Source organism: Platichthys flesus, chromosome 4 (assembly GCF_949316205.1).
Source record: "Platichthys flesus chromosome 4, fPlaFle2.1, whole genome shotgun sequence".
In the NCBI taxonomy this organism is placed as follows: domain Eukaryota; kingdom Metazoa; phylum Chordata; class Actinopteri; order Pleuronectiformes; family Pleuronectidae; genus Platichthys; species Platichthys flesus.
Window position 1 is genome coordinate 9530999 of NC_084948.1, and position 20414 is coordinate 9551412.

A 20414-nucleotide genomic window follows, 5' to 3' on the forward strand; every position below is an offset into this window, starting at 1 on the left:
CCATGTCACGGCTGCAAAGCCGAATCTTAGTGCTAGCAGGAGAGTAACACAGGTAAATAAGAGATCAAATTGCATCACTTTACATTGTGTTTTTAAGACAACTCACTTAGACTGAATGCTTTACAGACCCAAGCCACCAACCTCCCCACAACTTCTCCGGCCAGCATTGCTATCTTAGTAAGTATTTTAGGTATAGGTTTTCCCAAGACTATTAACAGTATTAAAAGCCATTCAAGTCTAAAATAAAATTTGAAGCCTCAATATTATTGTTTCATGTAGCGCGGCTGTTTGAACTAATAGCTTATGTTTCGATTGTGTTGTCAATGTATCTTCCTTGCTGTGTATTTACAGGCTCCAGACCCTCAGACACATGCTCAGGCTTCGGTGCCTGTCCTCAGCACCACAGCAGTGTGTGCCTCTGTGTCAGTGAGTTATTTAACATTTAATTTCATACTGTGGAGCATAAGCAGCGTCTTTCATCATAATAAAATATGTTGATCCATTTTTTTGTTATTGCACAGACCGCTGACTCCAGGACAGAGACTGAAACACAGCTGCCCCGTTTGTGGTCAGAAGGCTTGCCTCCTGTGGACCATAAATGGATTGTGAAGTCTCTGTTCAAGATGGGGCCAAGAGGAAAATTAGTGCTTAAAGAGAATCTGAAGCTCTGGCACTTTCCACCACAGCCTAGTGGCCTTTACCATCAGGCTCCGGGTCCAGACCGCTTTTTTGCCCATCCACTTCTGGTCTGGATGCCTTACAAGCTGTGGAAGGTGAAGGTGGTCTGTCCAAACCTTGCCTGTGGAGGGCACCAGCTAACAGGAGCGGGTCTGCACAAGAGGGCACGCCGAGTCCTGGACGAGGACAGGATGTACAACATGGTGACAGAGACACTAACCTGCACCAAATGTAGATCCAGCCACGTGTCCTGGAGTCAGACTGTCCTCAAACAACTGTCCAAGGCACAGCAGACACAATTCCGGGTCATCCTCACACAAAAGTGATTACCGTTAATTTACTCTCTTGCCTTTTCAAGTAGAAATGCAGTATATAAAATACAATTACTGATATATCTGTCTATGATCAAGGTTTGCATGTGACATCCGGGTGATCCGAAAACTGCGGGAGAGAGGCCTTGGTAACAGCCCAACGCAGCTTTTAAAGAAGCTGAAGGAGAACCACACAGAGGAGTGGATGAGTCGCGCATTGATGTACACCGACGAGTGTGTGGACTTCAGCGAGCGACCCGCACTGCTGCCCCTGTCGTTTCCCGAGGCTCCAGAGCCTGCTGTTGTGCCGAGCTGTAAGTGGCTCCTGTCCGTTTACTGCCAGGACATTTTGACGAGGGTGGATGACATCATGGCCAGGATTACCTCAACATATGGCACAGTCCTCAAGATGGATTCCACCAGAAAGGTAAAAGAATCTTTGTCTTTCAAATCTGCTGATTATATTAAGATTAATAAGTAATTGATTAGTCCCTCAATGGGGAAATTTAGAATGTTACAGCAGCAGAAAGACATAAAAATAAGTAGCATGTAGTACTAGGGTGAGGGATATAAAGAAGGATATAGAAACATAGTACAGTGAATTTTGCACCGTTGAGAAGTGTTAAAGTGACAGTCCATAGTGAGGTTGCATGTAGTTTTACTAGGAGCAGAGGTGGTTGTATAGCCTTATAGATATATTATTAACGACTGCCTGTATTTCTGAATCATGTTCACAGAGGTCCTCTACATTTTTTGTGCTTCAGATCACCAAGAAGCTCGCTGGAACAGCCAAAGGGACAGCCCACTGGCTAACCTCTGTGGGTAATGAGTACGGTCAGGTTCTCATCAGTGTCATGACCGCTCAGGAGGGAGCTGGCCTGGACTTGATGGCAGCGGGATTGATGAAGAGGTACCAGCTGGCTGGTGTGGATCCCCCTGTTGCCTTATATGTGGACTGTGGCTGCTGCACCGAGGGAGGAGAGACCAAGCTGAAGGCCAGATTCAGCGGGTGGCCGGACATTATTGTAAGGCTTGATATCTGGCACTTTATGCGCAGACTTGCTCTGGGATGCACAACAGATGCTCATCAGCTGTACCCAGGATTTATGTCTCGCCTTTCAGCGAGCATATTTGAGTGGGATGCAGCTGATTTAGCTTTGTTGCGAGAAGCAAAAAGGCAGCAGCTTCGGTCCCAGGGTCTGCCCTCCCTCACTGATGGCGACATAGACAAACAACTCTCCAGGGAGGAGATGTCTCTCCACTGTCGTAGGAGGACCCGTGGTGAGGAGACCACCATTCGCCTGCTGGAGGAGCTGCTTGGGTTGCTGATGGGCAGCAGAGGTAATGACTCCAGTGGTGTTCCCCTGTTTGACCGAGAGAGGATGGAGCACATCTGGCGTGTCCAGAGAAAGCACGTCAAATGCATCCAGGACCCACCAGGTGTTGCTCTATACACCAAGACAGGGGAGCTCACAAAGGGAGGTGTGCGGTTACCTGTTTACAGATGTGCCAGGGGCTCTACATCTCTCGAGTCATTTCATCTACACCTCAACCGCTTCATACCAGGTTTGTGTCTGTCAGACATTTAAGTTTATATGCTGAATAGTCCAAGAATATTTCATCGTTTGATATTTAATATGTATTTAATGTGTACTTTTAGGGACGAGTGCCAACAGTCTGAACTTTCAGATATATCTCCTGGAAGGGCTTCACAGATGGAACCACGACCGGGGGGTTGCTGCTCTGTCCACTGGACAATCTCCTTTGCGCAGCTACTCCAGTGACCTGGTTCAGGCCCTCAACAACAATTATCAGAAGCTGTTTGGCAGGAAGGTGGTACCACAGTTCTGTCCACCCTCACGGTACACTGGTAAGCATTTGTGATTGCATTGGTAATTTACCTCAATTTTTAAACCCTTTATTAACTGTATCAACTTTTGTAAACAATCTAATTTAATTCTGTTGTTTCAGGAGAGCTCATAGGGATGCAATATCTGTTCCGGCAGACTGGTCAGGCACTGCAGGATATGCACCCTGATTCAGAGGAAGCTGCAACCCTGATAGAACAGCATGACGTGGAGGACGACATGGAGCTTGATGAGGGTTTTGCTGACATCATGGAAGATCCCACTGTGTTGAACCTTGGGGTTCCTCAGGCTTCAGCATCTCAGACTCCTGATCCCTCTGCCATTTCTTCTCCTCTTCTCTCCCTGGTTCCTGGTACATCCACCCTGGCTCCTAGTATTTCCACCCTGGCACCTGGCTCATCCTCTGAGGTCCCTGGTACATCCACCCTGGCACCTGACACATCAACCCTGGCCTCTAGTTCCTCCTCTGAAGATGATATTCATGCTGAAGATGAAGACATGGTAAGTCTAGCTGTGTTCGTTTTAGAATATGCATGTAGATATGTGCATGCTTCTTCACTATTTTTGATTACACATGTTAACATATTTTATCATTAAACAAAAAAAGTTTTGTGAGTGAAAGTTTTACACCCTATAAACTGTTGAATCTTTTTTACAGGCTGTTGATGACCAAAATCTCCCCGGATACCAGCATGTGGACAGACTTGCTGAGTATTTGGTGGCGCTTCGGGATCAGACGTCTCTTTGTCTTAGCAACCAACAGGCGAGTAGGATAGTGTCACTGTGGGACAATCTGAATCAAGGTGACAAGCAGCGGGTGGTTTATGCCGCACGACATCAGGAGAGACTTTTGAGTGGACGCTTCAGAACTCCAAAGACGCCCTCAAAAACCCCTGGTGTGGAGAGTACCACCCGCTGCATGTTGGGTGCGAGTAGCACACCTGCCCAGTGGCCTGACTGCTGCCGGTTGGTGGAAACCATGTTCATCAGACTCTGCAATATACACCAAAGCCCGGCAAAAAAGGGTAAGAGGGCTACTTCTCGGTGGTCCTTAATTTTGAGGGATTACCGCAAGATAAGGCAGCTTGTTGTCGGCAACTGCCGGGTGATGCAAGGTTCTGAAATTCAGCTGGTGGAGGTGAATCAGAGCACGCTCATCCAGTGGCATAATCACCGGCAGAAGAAACAGGAGCTCTCTGTGCTGCTCCAAGGCACTGCATTGCCTCCAGCCCTGGCAGAATCCGATGAGCCTCTTCAGGAGGCAAGATTGCTCCCTGCTGCACCCACGCCTGCCCGGAATGAACATCAATACCGGCTGCCGCAGAGTACAGCAGGTCAGGCCAAACAGAGGCAGACGGGATCTGGTCAGCTCCCTGTCAACATAAGGCCAAAGGGACCAGTGAAGAGACAGTTATATGCAACCCCACCAGCTCCAGCACCAGGACCCATCATTACACCTCACATCTTAACACCATCCGGACTGGTTCAGGTTGTCTTTCCTGTGCCAGTAGGCAGCTATCCTCAAACCAGTGCGCCTACCAGCACAGTGGAAGCTGACCCCGCCCCTAAAAGGCCATATAGGCGAACAGTGGCCAGCAACACTTGCAAAAAGTGTGGCCAGTTCCGCACTTCTGTCACTGGACACAGCCAGTACCATGGAAAGGTGTATTGCCCTCAGTTTGAAGCCTTAACAAAAGACCAGTGGTTGGAGGAAATGAGGAAAAAGATGTAAATAGTTCATATTTGTAAATAATAGTTTTATTGTAAATAGTTTTTTTAAATGTTTGTATTTAATTCTGGGTACTACTGCGATAGTCAATTCCATATGCCCTGTTTTTTATCTGTCTGTTTAAATTCAATGTTTCTATAATTCTTATTTCTATGAACACATAAAACTGGTTTACAGCAATATATGAGTGGGTGTTTTTAATGACAGTTAGCAGCACATCAACAACAACAACAACCTCCATAAGAATAATTATGGTGATTCTTATAATGATGAAGCACATTCAATAAGAGAAACATGGTTTGTGAAGTTAATATGGGAGGTGGTCTCTGATGTACAGTAGAAGAAATGTCCTGATGAGGGACCGGAATGGAAAGATCCTCCACTCCTGTCGTTTGATGAGTCCTGTGGAGTGGGAGGTAGTGCAGGTAGGTGTTATTACACAATGAACTAGTCTCATAACAATATAATGTGTAGAAAAATAGGAGGAAATTCGTAATCATATGAGGAATGAACACGCACCTTCGCAATCCCGGAGTCTAGGGTTCGAGTCCCACTCGTGCAATGACCAAAAACATCAAAAGTGTTATATTTGTGTCTAGTCAGCTAGAAATACATTTATCTAATAGAAATTGATATAAAACTTCACATCGCTCCTTTCCTTTTCCTTCTTTCCCTTTTTCCTCCCTTTTCTCCTCTTTTCTCTTCTTCCCCTTCCTTCCCCCTTTCTTCCCCTTCCTTCCCCTTTCTTCCCCTTCTTTGACGGACTATTGTTCCCCAGCTTGAACGCAGCGCCTTAGACCGCTCGGCCATCCTGACTACTAAAACATAAAAACAAGCCCAGTAAATTCAATCAAAAGCTAGCAAAGACAAGAGTTTTAAAAAGTTGAAGCGGTCAAAATGCCTTGTGTGCAAATATCTTGCCTATGAGATGCTGAAAGAGATACAGAGGTATCAACAATTTTTAGCAAGGCTACGAGGAGTCAATCAGTGTTGTTCAGGTGCTGACCTTGACTATGTAGAAAGGTAAGAGTGCTATAAATGTGGTACATCTTTAATTGCAGGTCCCACCGAGATTTGAACTCGGATCACTGGATTCAGAGTCCAGAGTGCTAGCCATTACACCATGGAACCCTGTTCAGTTGCGGTAATCTTAGGCCCGCCAGCCCGTCACATCAACCAGTTAGAGGCTTTGAGAGATGCTTTGAATTCAAAATGTGTCTGCAAAGGAAAACAGCCGATGCAGTTAATCTCTCCAGTGACCATATTTTCTTCATGATGACCAAATAAATGAGTAATCTGTCAGAAGTGGGATTTGAACCCACGCCTCCAATGGAGACTGCGACCTGAACGCCAGCAGCCGTCGGATCGTCCGGGGAAATGTTTGAAATGTTGAGGAAGATCTGACCTGACAGCCAATCAGGTTCGCGTCCTCAACATTCAGCGGCCAATCGCTGGGGCGAATTGTTCCCTTCGCTCGAACATTTCAAACATTTGACCAATCACAAGGCTTAAATGTTGAAATGTTTGAGACAGCTGATGTGGGCGGGGATGCCTCCGGGAGGGGGCAAGCTGGGGGGCGGTCCCAGAGGACGAGCTGACCTGGGAGGACCCGCGCCGCTGGAGTTTACGCTACGCTAGCTTGAGAACGGTCCGACGCTAAAGCTAAGTCTTTCATTCGAAACTACTAAGTTACACTTCAAAATGGTAAGAATTTACACATTGAATAGAGTTGCATGATTTGCCCTTAAGTAAAGCAGTTCTTCCACCTGTCTTGTTAAGTTGTCTTATCCATGTATTTAGCTAAATGCATTAAAATAAACTCTGTTATCTGACGGCGATTTCGTCGGTTGTCATGGACGGACATTTGTTAATGTTATTTATTTAAGTTGGCTCTAGGGTTAACGTAGTAACATAGAAATAATTTCCCCTGTTGTCATGTTGTCATGATCATTGACTTTGTTTTCGTTTTCCACGTTATAAACTGGCTTTCTTTTTCTTGTGTCGACCGAGGGGTGGGGGTGGGGTGCTTAAGCTGGGGTTGGGGGAGTTACAGAATGAATACAGTTTACTCTCAGCACTTACACATTTAATACAGGGGTATGACATAACTATACATATAAGAGTAATTCCTCCTGTCACCTAATGTCGTCATATACGTGTATTTAGTTTTCTTACAAACACTTTCACCATTATTTATCTTTTTATCTGCTGCCATTGTTTGCTATTGTAATAGGATATATATATACATGTATATGTCATGTTCTCATAAACATGTCTTTAGCTACCTTCTATAACATGCTTTAGTTTTCATCTGTCATAATACCCTTATGCCACAACTGAGTTTTTCATAGGATTATTACAATATTACAAGACTGATGGTCTGGCTTTTTCATGTACCTACAATTTAAAATCTACTTTAAAAGTTCATGCATTTCTGTCACCAAAGGCAACAGCTTCGAAATCACATAAGGGAATGGCAGACTCAGAGTGGATGTCACGGCTGAGGAAGTTTGCCAACACTGGGTCCTGGCCTGCAGGGGAGGGAAACAGGCCAGCTCCCAGGCAGAAGAAGTGGTACCAGCTTTATCAAATGGTATATGTACATAAATTACCCTAATTTGCATTGTGTTATACTATCACAATGAATGTTATACATAAAAAGCAGTAACTTAAGTTGTATGCACTTAATTAAAATGTACATCTATTATTTTTAGATTGAGAAATGTCCAAGGATGGGACATTCACATCAGTCTTTGTTTGGTCATGTGAGACATTGTACATGTGGATTCCACACTCAGAAGGTAATCCTTTTCAATATAAGTAATATATATATATATATATATATATGTATTTATATATAAACAACACTAATGTATGTACTCATGACACAACAGCCAACCACAGCAAGTACTACCCAGGGTCCCACAGGGCAACAGGCAGTAGCAGTGGCTCCTGTCCTTCCAGGCACAGTGGAGCGACAGGCAGTAGCAGTGGCTCCCACCCTTCCAGGCACAGTGGTGCAACAGGCAGTAGCAGTGGCTCCTGTCCTTCCACGCACAGTGGAGCGACAAGCAGCAGCAGTGGCTCCCACCCTTCCAGGCACAGTGGTGCAACAGGCAGTAGCAGTGGCTCCTGTCCTCCCAGGCACTGTGGGGCAGAAACAAAGTACAGCAGGCAGTGCGGTCCCAAAGCAGCGACCCCTGTTGAATTTGTCAATGGTATTCAGAGATTAATTAAGATTCACTGAATGATTGTTTACAATATAACCCTCTCGTGACACAGCCTTTTGCTCTATTGCCTTTCAGTTTACAAAGCCTAGATTTGGTGGCTCCCATGTCACGGCTGCAAAGCCGAATCTTAGTGCTAGCAGGAGAGTAACACAGGTAAATAAGAGATCAAATTGCATCACTTTACATTGTGTTTTTAAGACAACTCACTTAGACTGAATGCTTTACAGACCCAAGCCACCAACCTCCCCACAACTTCTCCGGCCAGCATTGCTATCTTAGTAAGTATTTTAGGTATAGGTTTTCCCAAGACTATTAACAGTATTAAAAGCCATTCAAGTCTAAAATAAAATTTGAAGCCTCAATATTATTGTTTCATGTAGCACGGCTGTTTGAACTAATAGCTTATGTTTCGATTGTGTTGTCAATGTATCTTCCTTGCTGTGTATTTACAGGCTCCAGACCCTCAGACACATGCTCAGGCTTCGGTGCCTGTCCTCAGCACCACAGCAGTGTGTGCCTCTGTGTCAGTGAGTTATTTAACATTTAATTTCATACTGTGGAGCATAAGCAGCGTCTTTCATCATAATAAAATATGTTGATCCATTTTTTTGTTATTGCACAGACCGCTGACTCCAGGACAGAGACTGAAACACAGCTGCCCCGTTTGTGGTCAGAAGGCTTGCCTCCTGTGGACCATAAATGGATTGTGAAGTCTCTGTTCAAGATGGGGCCAAGAGGAAAATTAGTGCTTAAAGAGAATCTGAAGCTCTGGCACTTTCCACCACAGCCTAGTGGCCTTTACCATCAGGCTCCGGGTCCAGACCGCTTTTTTGCCCATCCACTTCTGGTCTGGATGCCTTACAAGCTGTGGAAGGTGAAGGTGGTCTGTCCAAACCTTGCCTGTGGAGGGCACCAGCTAACAGGAGCGGGTCTGCACAAGAGGGCACGCCGAGTCCTGGACGAGGACAGGATGTACAACATGGTGACAGAGACACTGACCTGCACCAAATGTAGATCCAGCCACGTGTCCTGGAGTCAGACTGTCCTCAAACAACTGTCCAAGGCACAGCAGACACATTTCCGGGTCATCCTCACACAAAAGTGATTACCGTTAATTTACTCTCTTGCCTTTTCAAGTAGAAATGCAGTATATAAAATACAATTACTGATATATCTGTCTATGATCAAGGTTTGCATGTGACATCCGGGTGATCCGAAAACTGCGGGAGAGAGGCCTTGGTAACAGCCCAACGCAGCTTTTAAAGAAGCTGAAGGAGAACCACACAGAGGAGTGGATGAGTCGCGCATTGATGTACACCGACGAGTGTGTGGACTTCAGCGAGCGACCCGCACTGCTGCCCCTGTCGTTTCCCGAGGCTCCAGAGCCAGCTGTTGTGCCGAGCTGTAAGTTGCTCCTGTCCGTTTACTGCCAGGACATTTTGACGAGGGTGGATGACATCATGGCCAGGATTACCTCAACATATGGCACAGTCCTCAAGATGGATTCCACCAGAAAGGTAAAAGAATCTTTTTCTTTCAAATCTGCTGATTATATTAAGATTAATAAGTAATTGATTAGTCCCTCAATGGGGAAATTTAGAAATTTTAGATATTTGTTACAGCAGCAGAAAGACATAAAAATAAGTAGCATGTAGTACTAGGGTGAGGGATATAAAGAAGGATATAGGAATATAGTACAGTGAATTTTGCACCGTTGAGAAGTGTTAAAGTGACAGTCCATAGTGAGGTTGCATGTAGTTTTACTAGGAGCAGAGGTGGTTGTATAGCCTTATAGATATATTATTAACGACTGCCTGTATTTCTGAATCATGTTCACAGAGGTCCTCTACATTTTTTGTGCTTCAGATCACCAAGAAGCTCGCTGGAACAGCCAAAGGGACAGCCCACTGGCTAACCTCTGTGGGTAATGAGTACGGTCAGGTTCTCATCAGTGTCATGACCGCTCAGGAGGGAGCTGGCCTGGACTTGATGGCAGCGGGATTGATGAAGAGGTACCAGCTGGCTGGTGTGGATCCCCCTGTTGCCTTATATGTGGACTGTGGCTGCTGCACCGAGGGAGGAGAGACCAAGCTGAAGGCCAGATTCAGCGGGTGGCCGGACATTATTGTAAGGCTTGATATCTGGCACTTTATGCGCAGACTTGCTCTGGGATGCACAACAGATGCTCATCAGCTGTACCCAGGATTTATGTCTCGCCTTTCAGCGAGCATATTTGAGTGGGATGCAGCTGATTTAGCTTTGTTGCGAGAAGCAAAAAGGCAGCAGCTTCGGTCCCAGGGTCTGCCCTCCCTCACTGATGGCGACATAGACAAACAACTCTCCAGGGAGGAGATGTCTCTCCACTGTCGTAGGAGGACCCGTGGTGAGGAGACCACCATTCGCCTGCTGGAGGAGCTGCTTGGGTTGCTGATGGGCAGCAGAGGTAATGACTCCAGTGGTGTTCCTCTGTTTGACCGAGAGAGGATGGAGCACATCTGGCGTGTCCAGAGAAAGCACGTCAAATGCATCCAGGACCCACCAGGTGTTGCTCTATACACCAAGACAGGGGAGCTCACAAAGGGAGGTGTGCGGTTACCTGTTTACAGATGTGCCAGGGGCTCTACATCTCTCGAGTCATTTCATCTACACCTCAACCGCTTCATACCAGGTTTGTGTCTGTCAGACATTTAAGTTTATATGCTGAATAGTCCAAGAATATTTCATCGTTTGATATTTAATGTGTACTTTTAGGGACGAGTGCCAACAGTCTGAACTTTCAGATATATCTCCTGGAAGGGCTTCACAGATGGAACCACGACCGGGGGGTTGCTGCTCTGTCCACTGGACAATCTACTTTGCGCAGCTACTCCAGTGACCTGGTTCAGGCCCTCAACAACAATTATCAGAAGCTGTTTGGCAGGAAGGTGGTACCACAGTTCTGTCCACCCTCACGGTACACTGGTAAGCATTTGTGATTGCATTGGTAATTTACCTCAATTTTTAAACCCTTTATTAACTGTATCAACTTTTGTAAACAATCTAATTTAATTCTGTTGTTTCAGGAGAGCTCATAGGGATGCAATATCTGTTCCGGCAGACTGGTCAGGCACTGCAGGATATGCACCCTGATTCAGAGGAAGCTGCAACCCTGATAGAACAGCATGACGTGGAGGACGACATGGAGCTTGATGAGGGTTTTGCTGACATCATGGAAGATCCCACTGTGTTGAACCTTGGGGTTCCTCAGGCTTCAGCATCTCAGACTCCTGATCCCTCTGCCATTTCTTCTCCTCTTCTCTCCCTGGTTCCTGGTACATCCACACTGGCTCCTAGTATTTCCACCCTGGCACCTGGCTCATCCTCTGAGGTCCCTGGTACATCCACCCTGGCACCTGACACATCAACCCTGGCCTCTAGTTCCTCCTCTGAAGATGATATTCATGCTGAAGATGAAGACATGGTAAGTCTAGCTGTGTTCGTTTTAGAATATGTATGTAGATATGTGCATGCTTCTTCACTATTTTTGATTACACATGTTAACATATTTTATCATTAAACAAAAAAAGTTTTGTGAGTGAAAGTTTTACACCCTATAAACTGTTGAATCTTTTTTACAGGCTGTTGATGACCAAAATCTCCCCGGATACCAGCATGTGGACAGACTTGCTGAGTATTTGGTGGCGCTTCGGGATCAGACGTCTCTTTGTCTTAGCAACCAACAGGCGAGTAGGATAGTGTCACTTTGGGACAATCTGAATCAAGGTGACAAGCAGCGGGTGGTTTATGCCGCACGACATCAGGAGAGACTTTTGAGTGGACGCTTCAGAACTCCAAAGACGCCCTCAAAAACCCCTGGTGTGGAGAGTACCACCCGCTGCATGTTGGGTGCGAGTAGCACACCTGCCCAGTGGCCTGACTGCTGCCGGTTGGTGGAAACCATGTTCATCAGACTCTGCAATATACACCAAAGCCCGGCAAAAAAGGGTAAGAGGGCTACTTCTCGGTGGTCCTTAATTTTGAGGGATTACCGCAAGATAAGGCAGCTTGTTGTCGGCAACTGCCGGGTGATGCAGGGTTCTGAAATTCAGCTGGTGGAGGTGAATCAGAGCACGCTCATCCAGTGGCATAATCACCGGCAGAAGAAACAGGAGCTCTCTGTGCTGCTCCAAGGCACTGCATTGCCTCCAGCCCTGGCAGAATCCGATGAGCCTCTTCAGGAGGCAAGATTGCTCCCTGCTGCACCCACGCCTGCCCGGAACGAACATCAATACCGGCTGCCTCAGAGTACAGCAGGTCAGGCCAAACAGAGGCAGACGGGATCTGGTCAGCTCCCTGTCACCATAAGGCCAAAGGGACCAGTGAAGAGACAGTTATATGCAACCCCACCAGCCCCAGCACCAGGACCCATCATTACACCTCACATCTTAACACCATCCGGACTGGTTCAGGTTGTCTTTCCTGTGCCAGTAGGCAGCTATCCTCAAACCAGTGCGCCTACCAGCACAGTAGAAGCTGACCCCGCCCCTAAAAGGCCATATAGGCGAACAGTGGCCAGCAACACTTGCAAAAAGTGTGGCCAGTTCCGCACTTCTGTCACTGGACACAGCCAGTACCATGGAAAGGTGTATTGCCCTCAGTTTGAAGCCTTAACAAAAGACCAGTGGTTGGAGGAAATGAGGAAAAAGATGTAAATAGTTCATATTTGTAAATAATAGTTTTATTGTAAATAGTTTTTTTAAATGTTTGTATTTAATTCTGGGTACTACTGCGATAGTCAATTCCATATGCCCTGTTTTTTATCTGTCTGTTTAAATTCAATGTTTCTATAATTCTTATTTCTATGAACACATAAAACTGGTTTACAGCAATATATGAGTGGGTGTTTTTAATGACAGCTTGCAGCACATCAACAACAACAACAACCTCCATAAGAATAATTATGGTGATTCTTATAATGATGAAGTACATTCAATAAGAGAAACATGGTTTGTGAAGTTAATATGGGAGGTGGTCTCTGATGTACAGTAGAAGAAATGTCCTGATGAGGGACCGGAATGGAAAGATCCTCCACTCCTGTCGTTTGATGAGTCCTGTGGAGTGGGAGGTAGTGCAGGTAGGTGTTATTACACAATGAACTAGTCTCATAACAATATAATGTGTAGAAAAATAGGAGGAAATTCGTAATCATATGAGGAATGAACACGCACCTTCGCAATCCCGGAGTCTAGGGTTTGAGTCCAACTCGTGCAATGACCAAAAACATCAAAAGTGTTATATTTGTGTCTAGTCAGCTAGAAATACATTTATCTAATAGAAATTGATATAAAACTTCACATCGCTCCTTTCCTTTTCCTTCTTTCCCTTTTTCCTCCCTTTTCTCCTCTTTTCTCTTCTTCCCCTTCCTTCCCCCTTTCTTCCCCTTCCTTCCCCTTTCTTCCCCTTCTTTGACGGACTATTGTTCCCCAGCTTGAACGCAGCGCCTTAGACCGCTCGGCCATCCTGACTACTAAAACATAAAAACAAGCCCAGTAAATTCAATCAAAAGCTAGCAAAGACAAGAGTTTTAAAAAGTTGAAGCGGTCAAAATGCCTTGTGTGCAAATATCTTGCCTATGAGATGCTGAAAGAGATACAGAGGTATCAACAATTTTTAGCAAGGCTACGAGGAGTCAATCAGTGTTGTTCAGGTGCTGACCTTGACTATGTAGAAAGGTAAGAGTGCTATAAATGTGGTACATCTTTAATTGCAGGTCCCACCGAGATTTGAACTCGGATCACTGGATTCAGAGTCCAGAGTGCTAGCCATTACACCATGGAACCCAGTTCAGTTGTGGTAATCTTAGGCCCGCCAGCCCGTCACATCAACCAGTTAGAGGATTTGAGAGATGCTTTGAATTCAAAATGTGTTTGCAAAGGAAAACAGCCGATGCAGTTAATCTCTCCAGTGACCATATTTTCTTCATGATGACCAAATAGCTGCATAGGTAAGCTGTCAGAAGTGGGATTTGAACCCACGCCTCCAATGGAGACTGCGACCTGAACGCAGCGCCTTAGACCGCTCGGCCATCCTGACTAATAAAACATAAAAACAAGCCCAATAAATTCAATCAAAAGCTAGCAAAGACAAGAGTTTTAAAAAGTTGAAGCGGTCAAAATGCCTTGTGTGCAAATATCTTGCCTATGAGATGCTGAAAGAGATACAGAGGTATCAACAATTTTTAGCAAGGCTACGAGGAGTCAATCAGTGTTGTTCAGGTGCTGACCTTGACTATGTAGAAAGGTAAGAGTGCTATAAATGTGGTACATCTTTAATTGCAGGTCCCACCGAGATTTGTACCCGGATCACTGGATTCAGAGTCCAGAGTGCTAGCCATTACACCATGGAACCCAGTTCAGTTGTGGTAATCTTAGGCCCGCCAGCCCGTCACATCAACCAGTTAGAGGATTTGAGAGATGCTTTGAATTCAAAATGTGTTTGCAAAGGAAAACAGCCGATGCAGTTAATCTCTCCAGTGACCATATTTTCTTCATGATGACCAAATAACTGCATAGGTAAGCTGTCAGAAGTGGGATTTGAACCCACGCCTCCAATGGAGACTGCGACCTGAACGCAGCGCCTTAGACCGCTCGGCCATCCTGACTAATAAAACATAAAAACAAGCCCAATAAATTCAATCAAAAGCTAGCAAAGACAAGAGTTTTAAAAAGTTGAAGCGGTCAAAATGCCTTGTGTGCAAATATCTTGCCTATTGAGATACAGAGGTATCAACAATTTTTAGCAAGGCTACGAGGAGTCAATCAGTGTTGTTCAGGTGCTGACCTTGACTATGTAGAAAGGTAAGAGTGCTATAAATGTGGTACATCTTTAATTGCAGGTCCCACCGAGATTTGAACTCGGATCACTGGATTCAGAGTCCAGAGTGCTAGCCATTACACCATGGAACCCTGTTCAGTTGCGGTAATCTTAGGCCCGCCAGCCCGTCACATCAACCAGTTAGAGGATTTGAGAGATGCTTTGAATTCAAAATGTGTTTGCAAAGGAAAACAGCCGATGCAGTTAATCTCTCCAGTGACCATATTTTCTTCATGATGACCAAATAACTGCATAGGTAAGCTGTCAGAAGTGGGATTTGAACCCACGCCTCCAATGGAGACTGCGACCTGAACGCAGCGCCTTAGACCGCTCGGCCATCCTGACTAATAAAACATAAAAACAAGCCCAATAAATTCGATCAAAAGCTAGCAAAGACATGAGTTTTAAAAAGTTGAAGCGGTCAAAATGCCTTGTGTGCAAATATCTTGCCTATTGAGATACAGAGGTATCAACAATTTTTAGCAAGGCTACGAGGAGTCAATCAGTGTTGTTCAGGTGCTGACCTTGACTATGTAGAAAGGTAAGAGTGCTATAAATGTGGTACATCTTTAATTGCAGGTCCCACCGAGATTTGAACTCGGATCACTGGATTCAGAGTCCAGAGTGCTAGCCATTACACCATGGAACCCTGTTCAGTTGCGGTAATCTTAGGCCCGCCAGCCCGTCACATCAACCAGTTAGAGGCTTTGAGAGATGCTTTGAATTCAAAATGTGTCTGCAAAGGAAAACAGCCGATGCAGTTAATCTCTCCAGTGACCATATTTTCTTCATGATGACCAAATAAATGAGTAATCTGTCAGAAGTGGGATTTGAACCCACGCCTCCAATGGAGACTGCGACCTGAACGCAGCGCCTTAGACCGCTCGGCCATCCTGACTACTAAAACATAAAAACAAGCCCAGTAAATTCAATCAAAAGCTAGCAAAGACAAGAGTTTTAAAAAGTTGAAGCGGTCAAAATGCCTTGTGTGCAAATATCTTGCCTATGAGATGCTGAAAGAGATACAGAGGTATCAACAATTTTTAGCAAGGCTACGAGGAGTCAATCAGTGTTGTTCAGGTGCTGACCTTGACTATGTAGAAAGGTAAGAGTGCTATAAATGTGGTACATCTTTAATTGCAGGTCCCACCGAGATTTGAACTCGGATCACTGGATTCAGAGTCCAGAGTGCTAGCCATTACACCATGGAACCCTGTTCAGTTGCGGTAATCTTAGGCCCGCCAGCCCGTCACATCAACCAGTTAGAGGCTTTGAGAGATGCTTTGAATTCAAAATGTGTCTGCAAAGGAAAACAGCCGATGCAGTTAATCTCTCCAGTGACCATATTTTCTTCATGATGACCAAATAACTGCATAGGTAAGCTGTCAGAAGTGGGATTTGAACCCACGCCTCCAATGGAGACTGCGACCTGAACGCAGCGCCTTAGACCGCTCGGCCATCCTGACTAATAAAACATAAAAACAAGCCCAATAAATTCGATCAAAAGCTAGCAAAGACATGAGTTTTAAAAAGTTGAAGCAGTCAAAATGCCTTGTGTGCAAATATCTTGCCTATTGAGATACAGAGGTATCAACAATTTTTAGCAAGGCTACGAGGAGTCAATCAGTGTTGTTCAGGTGCTGACCTTGACTATGTAGAAAGGTAAGAGTGCTATAAATGTGGTACATCTTTAATTGCAGGTCCCACCGAGATTTGAACTCGGATCACTGGATTCAGAGTCCAGAGTGCTAGCCATTACACCATGGAACCCTGTTCAGTTGCGGTAATCTTAGGCCCGCCAGCCCGTCACATCAACCAGTTAGAGGCTTTGAGAGATGCTTTGAATTCAAAATGTGTCTGCAAAGGAAAACAGCCGATGCAGTTAATCTCTCCAGTGACCATATTTTCTTCATGATGACCAAATAAATGAGTAATCTGTCAGAAGTGGGATTTGAACCCACGCCTCCAATGGAGACTGCGACCTGAACGCCAGCAGCCGTCGGATCGTCCGGGGAAATGTTTGAAATGTTGAGGAAGATCTGACCTGACAGCCAATCAGATTCGCGTCCTCAACATTCAGCGGCCAATCGCTGGGGCGAATTGTTCCCTTCGCTCGAACATTTCAAACATTTGACCAATCACAAGGCTTAAATGTTGAAATGTTTGAGACAGCTGATGTGGGCGGGGATGCCTCCGGGAGGGGGCAAGCTGGGGGCGGTCCCAGAGGACGAGCTGACCTGGGAGGACCCGCGCCGCCGGAGTTTACGCTACGCTAGCTTGAGAACGGTCCGACGCTAAAGCTAAGTCTTTCATTCGAAACTACCAAGTTCTTCAAAATGGTAAGAATTTACACATTGAATAGAGTTGCATGATTTGCCCTTAAGTAAAGCAGTTCTTCCACCTGTCTTGTTAAGTTGTCATATCCATGTATTTAGCTAAATGCATTAAAATAAACTCTGTTATCTGACGGCGATTTCGTCGGTTGTCATGGACGGACATTTGTTAATGTTATTTATTTAAGTTGGCTCTAGGGTTAACGTAGTAACATAGAAATAATTTCCCCTGTTGTCATGTTGTCATTGACTTTGTTTTCGTTTTCCACGTTATAAACTGGCTTTCTTTTTCTTGTGTCGACCGAGGGGTGGGGGTGGGGTGCTTAAACTGGGGTTGGGGGAGTTACAGTATGAATACAGTTTACTCTCAGCACTTACACATTTAATACAGGGGTATGACATAACTATACATATAAGAGTAATTCCTCCTGTCACCTAATGTCGTCATATACGTGTATTTAGTTTTCTTACAAACACTTTCACCATTATTTCACCTTTTATCTGCTGCCATTGTTTGCTATTGTAATAGGATATATATATACATGTATATGTCATGTTCTCATAAACATGTCTTTAGCTACCTTCTATAACATGCTTTAGTTTTCATCTGTCATAATACCCTTATGCCACAACTGAGTTTTTCATAGGATTATTACAATATTACAAGATTGATGGTCTGGCTTTTTCATGTACCTACAATTTAAAATCTACTTTAAAAGTTAATGCATTTCTGTCACCAAAGGCAACATCTTCGAAATCACATAAGGGAATGGCAGACTCAGAGTGGATGTCACGGCTGAGGAAGTTTGCCAACACTGGGTCCTGGCCTGCAGGGGAGGGAAACAGGCCAGCTCCCAGGCAGAAGAAGTGGTACCAGCTTTATCAAATGGTATATGTACATAAATTACCCTAATTTGCATTGTTTTATACTATCACAATGAATGTTATACATAAAAAGCAGTAACTTAAGTTGTATGCACTTAATTAAAATGTACATCTATTATTTTTAGATTGAGAAATGTCCAAGGATGGGACATTCACATCAGTCTTTGTTTGGTCATGTGAGACATTGTACATGTGGATTCCACACTCAGAAGGTAATCCTTTTCAATATAAGTAATATATATATATATATATATATGTATTTATATATACACAACACTAATGTATGTACTCATGACACAACAGCCAACCACAGCAAGTACTACCCAGGGTCCCACAGGGCAACAGGCAGTAGCAGTGGCTCCCACCCTTCCAGGCACAGTGGTGCAACAGGCAGTAGCAGTGGCTCCTGTCCTTCCACGCACAGTGGAGCGACAAGCAGCAGCAGTGGCTCCCACCCTTCCAGGCACAGTGGTGCAACAGGCAGTAGCAGTGGCTCCTGTCCTCCCAGGCACTGTGGGGCAGAAACAAAGTACAGCAGGCAGTGCGGTCCCAAAGCAGCGACCCCTGTTGAATTTGTCAATGGTATTCAGAGATTAATTAAGATTCACTGAATGATTGTTTACAATATAACCCTCTCGTGACACAGCCTTTTGCTCTATTGCCTTTCAGTTTACAAAGCCTAGATTTGGTGGCTCCCATGTCACGGCTGCAAAGCCGAATCTTAGTGCTAGCAGGAGAGTAACACAGGTAAATAAGAGATCAAATTGCATCACTTTACATTGTGTTTTTAAGACAACTCACTTAGACTGAATGCTTTACAGACCCAAGCCACCAACCTCCCCACAACTTCTCCGGCCAGCATTGCTATCTTAGTAAGTATTTTAGGTATAGGTTTTCCCAAGACTATTAACAGTATTAAAAGCCATTCAAGTCTAAAATAAAATTTGAAGCCTCAATATTATTGTTTCATGTAGCGCGGCTGTTTGAACTAATAGCTTATGTTTCGATTGTGTTGTCAATGTATCTTCCTTGCTGTGTATTTACAGGCTCCAGACCCTCAGACACATGCTCAGGCTTCGGTGCCTGTCCTCAGCACCACAGCAGTGTGTGCCTCTGTGTCAGTGAGTTATTTAACATTTAATTTCATACTGTGGAGCATAAGCAGCGTCTTTCATCATAATAAAATATGTTGATCCATTTTTTTGTTATTGCACAGACCGCTGACTCCAGGACAGAGACTGAAACACAGCTGCCCCGTTTGTGGTCAGAAGGCTTGCCTCCTGTGGACCATAAATGGATTGTGAAGTCTCTGTTCAAGATGGGGCCAAGAGGAAAATTAGTGCTTAAAGAGAATCTGAAGCTCTGGCACTTTCCACCACAGCCTAGTGGCCTTTACCATCAGGCTCCGGGTCCAGACCGCTTTTTTGCCCATCCACTTCTGGTCTGGATGCCTTACAAGCTGTGGAAGGTGAAGGTGGTCTGTCCAAACCTTGCCTGTGGAGGGCACCAGCTAACAGGAGCGGGTCTGCACAAGAGGGCACGCCGAGTCCTGGACGAGGACAGGATGTACAACATGGTGACAGAGACACTAACCTGCACCAAATGTAGATCCAGCCACGTGTCCTGGAGTCAGACTGTCCTCAAACAACTGTCCAAGGCACAGCAGACACAATTCCGGGTCATCCTCACACAAAAGTGATTACCGTTAATTTACTCTCTTGCCTTTTCAAGTAGAAATGCAGTATATAAAATACAATTACTGATATATCTGTCTATGATCAAGGTTTGCATGTGACATCCGGGTGATCCGAAAACTGCGGGAGAGAGGCCTTGGTAACAGCCCAACGCAGCTTTTAAAGAAGCTGAAGGAGAACCACACAGAGGAGTGGATGAGTCGCGCATTGATGTACACCGACGAGTGTGTGGACTTCAGCGAGCGACCCGCACTGCTGCCCCTGTCGTTTCCCGAGGCTCCAGAGCCTGCTGTTGTGCCGAGCTGTAAGTGGCTCCTGTCCGTTTACTGCCAGGACATTTTGACGAGGGTGGATGACATCATGGCCAGGATTACCTCAACATATGGCACAGTCCTCAAGATGGATTCCACCAGAAAGGTAAAAGAATCTTTGTCTTTCAAATCTGCTGATTATATTAAGATTAATAAGTAATTGATTAGTCCCTCAATGGGGAAATCTAGAATGTTACAGCAGCAGAAAGACATAAAAATAAGTAGCATGTAGTACTAGGGTGAGGGATATAAAGAAGGATATAGAAACATAGTACAGTGAATTTTGCACCGTTGAGAAGTGTTAAAGTGACAGTCCATAGTGAGGTTGCATGTAGTTTTACTAGGAGCAGAGGTGGTTGTATAGCCTTATAGATATATTATTAACGACTGCCTGTATTTCTGAATCATGTTCACAGAGGTCCTCTACATTTTTTGTGCTTCAGATCACCAAGAAGCTCGCTGGAACAGCCAAAGGGACAGCCCACTGGCTAACCTCTGTGGGTAATGAGTACGGTCAGGTTCT

The 20414-nt window shown here is 45.0% G+C and overlaps 11 non-coding genes across 11 annotated transcripts; all 11 read right to left on the reverse strand.

Moving 5' to 3' along the window:
- Nucleotides 1–5645: 5645 nt before the first annotated feature.
- On the reverse strand, nucleotides 5646–5717 carry trnaq-cug (transfer RNA glutamine (anticodon CUG)). The gene has a single exon. It is a non-coding gene; the product is annotated as a tRNA-Gln (tRNA).
- A 7846-nt stretch (nucleotides 5718–13563) lies between these two features.
- Nucleotides 13564–13635, reverse strand: trnaq-cug (transfer RNA glutamine (anticodon CUG)). The gene has a single exon. It is a non-coding gene; the product is annotated as a tRNA-Gln (tRNA).
- A 170-nt stretch (nucleotides 13636–13805) lies between these two features.
- trnal-cag (transfer RNA leucine (anticodon CAG)) lies at nucleotides 13806–13888 on the reverse strand. Its single transcript has one exon. It is a non-coding gene; the product is annotated as a tRNA-Leu (tRNA).
- A 485-nt stretch (nucleotides 13889–14373) lies between these two features.
- On the reverse strand, nucleotides 14374–14456 carry trnal-cag (transfer RNA leucine (anticodon CAG)). Its single transcript has one exon. It is a non-coding gene; the product is annotated as a tRNA-Leu (tRNA).
- A 232-nt stretch (nucleotides 14457–14688) lies between these two features.
- On the reverse strand, nucleotides 14689–14760 carry trnaq-cug (transfer RNA glutamine (anticodon CUG)). Its single transcript has one exon. It is a non-coding gene; the product is annotated as a tRNA-Gln (tRNA).
- A 170-nt stretch (nucleotides 14761–14930) lies between these two features.
- Nucleotides 14931–15013, reverse strand: trnal-cag (transfer RNA leucine (anticodon CAG)). Its single transcript has one exon. It is a non-coding gene; the product is annotated as a tRNA-Leu (tRNA).
- Nucleotides 15014–15245: 232 nt separating this feature from the next.
- trnaq-cug (transfer RNA glutamine (anticodon CUG)) lies at nucleotides 15246–15317 on the reverse strand. Its single transcript has one exon. It is a non-coding gene; the product is annotated as a tRNA-Gln (tRNA).
- Nucleotides 15318–15483: 166 nt separating this feature from the next.
- Nucleotides 15484–15566, reverse strand: trnal-cag (transfer RNA leucine (anticodon CAG)). The gene has a single exon. It is a non-coding gene; the product is annotated as a tRNA-Leu (tRNA).
- A 243-nt stretch (nucleotides 15567–15809) lies between these two features.
- trnaq-cug (transfer RNA glutamine (anticodon CUG)) lies at nucleotides 15810–15881 on the reverse strand. Its single transcript has one exon. It is a non-coding gene; the product is annotated as a tRNA-Gln (tRNA).
- A 170-nt stretch (nucleotides 15882–16051) lies between these two features.
- trnal-cag (transfer RNA leucine (anticodon CAG)) lies at nucleotides 16052–16134 on the reverse strand. The gene has a single exon. It is a non-coding gene; the product is annotated as a tRNA-Leu (tRNA).
- A 232-nt stretch (nucleotides 16135–16366) lies between these two features.
- On the reverse strand, nucleotides 16367–16438 carry trnaq-cug (transfer RNA glutamine (anticodon CUG)). The gene has a single exon. It is a non-coding gene; the product is annotated as a tRNA-Gln (tRNA).
- Between the last annotated feature and the right edge of the window lie 3976 nt (nucleotides 16439–20414).